At 39.7% G+C, this 2,729-nt stretch overlaps 1 pseudogene; it reads right to left on the bottom strand.

The window, feature by feature from the left end:
* Positions 1–398: 398 nt before the first annotated feature.
* On the bottom strand, positions 399–1,763 carry LOC101099913 (annotated as a pseudogene).
* Between the last annotated feature and the right edge of the window lie 966 nt (positions 1,764–2,729).

Here is a 2,729-nt window from a genome sequence, read left to right as displayed (position 1 = left end):
TTCAGTTTCAGCAGATATTAACACCAGGAACAGGTTATGGGAAACTCTTAATCTTTTACCTGGATAGTACAAGGTTACAGTGTTGACCAAAAGAAGACACAGGTTTCTCATTAAACTTTTGTTTTATTGGGTCTGAAAATTCTATGACAGATTTTTGGTCAAGTTGTTTCCATTAAAAAGTACTGATTTTAAAAACTAATAACTTAAAACTGCCACACACAAAAAAAACCCAAATGGTCCACAAAACATTCTCCTTTCCTTCTGAAGGCTTGACAATGCATTGTTATCATTAACCAATCTTTTACTATTAAGCCTAAGTGGCCAATTGACACAAACAGTTCTGAGACTATTCTTCCACCACTGATTAAGACTGGGGTAGTAGGTATTGGGGATAACATTCATTTAGCCTTCCGAGCTTTCTGGGCAGACTTGGTGACCTGCCAGGTCCAGCTGCCTTCTTGTCCACTGCTTTGATGACACCCACAGCAACCGTCTATCTCATGTCATGAACAGCAAAATGGCCCAGAGGAGGATAGTCAGAGAAGCTGTCAACACACATGGACTTGCCAGGAACCATATCAATGATGGCAGCATCACCAGATTTCAAGAACTTGGGACCATCTTCCAGCTTTTTTCCAGAATGACAGTCAGTCTTCTCCTTCAGCTCAGCAAACTTGAGGGCACAGTGCAGCACAGGTGCATATCCAGCACTGATTTGGCCTGGATGGTTCAGGATAATCACCTGGATGGTTCAGGATAAGCCAGCTGCTTCCATTGGTAGCTCACTTTTGCTATCACCAGCCACATTGCCACGATGAACATCTTTGACAGATACCTTGTTGACATTGAAGCCCACATTGTCTCCAGGAAGAGCTTCACTCAAAGCTTCATGGTGCATTTCAACAGACTTTAACTTCAGTTGTAACGCTGACTGGAGCAAAAGTGACCACCATGCCTGGCTTAAGAACACCCGTCTCCACTCGACCCATAGGGACAGTACTAATACCACCAATTTTGTAGACATCCTGTAGGGGCAGACACAAGGGCTTGTCAGTTGGACGAGTAGCTGGCAGAATGCAATCCAGAGCTTCAAGCAGTGTGGTTCCACTGGCATTGCCATCTTTACGGGTGACTTTCCATCCCTTGAACCAAGGCATGTTAGCACTTGGCTCCAGCATGTTGTCACCATTCCGACCAGAAATTGGCACAAATGCTACTGTGTCAGGGTTGTAGCCAATCTTCTTAATGTAGGTGCTGACTTCCTTACCGATTTCCTTGTATCTCTTCTGGCTGTAGGTTGGCTCAGTTGAATTCATTTTGTTAACACCAACAATAAGTTGTTTTACACCCAGTGTGTAAGCCAGAAGACCATGCTCACAGGTCTGCCCATTCTTGGAGATACATGCTTCAAATTCGCCAACACCAGCAGCAACGATCGGGACAGCAGAGTCGGTCTGAGATATGCCTGTAATCATATTTTTGGTAAAATCTCTGTCCTGGGGCATCAATGATGGTCACATAAAACTTGCTGGACTCAAATTTCCACAGGTGATAACCACCTTCACGTTCGGCTTTCAGTTTATCCAAGACCAGGCAGACTTGAAGGAGCCCTTTCCCATTTCAGCAGCCTCCTTCTCAAATTTTTTGATAGTTCTTTTGTCAATCTCACTGCATTTGTAGATCAGATGACCATTCGTGGTAGACTTGCCCAAATCTACATGTCCAGTGATGACGATGTTGATATGAGTCTTTTCCTTTCCCATTTTGGTTTAGGTTTAGAGGTGGTTTTAATGACACTTGTGTTCTGGCAGAAAACCCGTTACAAAACAGTTTGTACTTTATTAATTTTTTCTTTAATCCTGTTGTTTTGGCCCTTGCTTATTTTCCTATTTGTCATTGGTTTTATTTAAATCTGTTTTTTTATGATCTAATTGACTTTTGTTTTATTTAATTCATTTGCTTTTAAGATATTTTGCAGCATGGAATAATCATTAAAGTATTATTTTATGCCTTGAGTTATATATATATATATATATATATATATATATATATATATATATTATGAATTATATTTCCTTCAAGTCTCTGTTGGTTGTTGTATACTATTCCTATTCAACTTTGATTTGTGAGTCCTTGACTTCCTTCCCACAATTTATGGGCTATTGTATTTCTTCCTTTATCACTTCTGTTTTGGTTTTGGATACCTTGTGATATTTTTGAAATATGGAAGATGGCTGAATATTCAGTCTTCTTTTATGTACCCTTATGATGATATTGAGTGTAAATTAGTGAGAGATGGAGGTAATAACTTATATACTCATGAAGAGCATACCAGTATCACTATGAAACTCACTGTTGGTCAGCACTATCAGCAAGTGATTATTTTAAGAATCAAGGTCCCTGAGAACAATAGGGAGGATGGGATCTCAAAATAGTAGAGGCCAGGTATTGGTGCTTAACAATCAAAGCATGGTGGTGATATTTTATAATGAACAGCAAAGTCAGAGTGACATCAGGGGCCTAAGAATTATGCAGATACTTAATAGAAAAAGGTAAAATGGATGAGTGACGAATATTGATGATATTGCTCAATATATGTTATCAAAAACAATCCAGGATAGATGATCAGGAGTCTGAGAGACATTGCAATAGAAAAACAAATCACAAACTTTTCCAGGCCTGAATCAGTTTTTACACCTGAAACCATTGACTGAAGGAGAGGCCAGATC

Source organism: Felis catus, chromosome D4, assembly GCF_018350175.1.
Source record: "Felis catus isolate Fca126 chromosome D4, F.catus_Fca126_mat1.0, whole genome shotgun sequence".
Classification (NCBI taxonomy): Eukaryota; Metazoa; Chordata; class Mammalia; order Carnivora; family Felidae; genus Felis; species Felis catus.
This window is presented reverse-complemented; position numbering and strand designations above follow the sequence as displayed.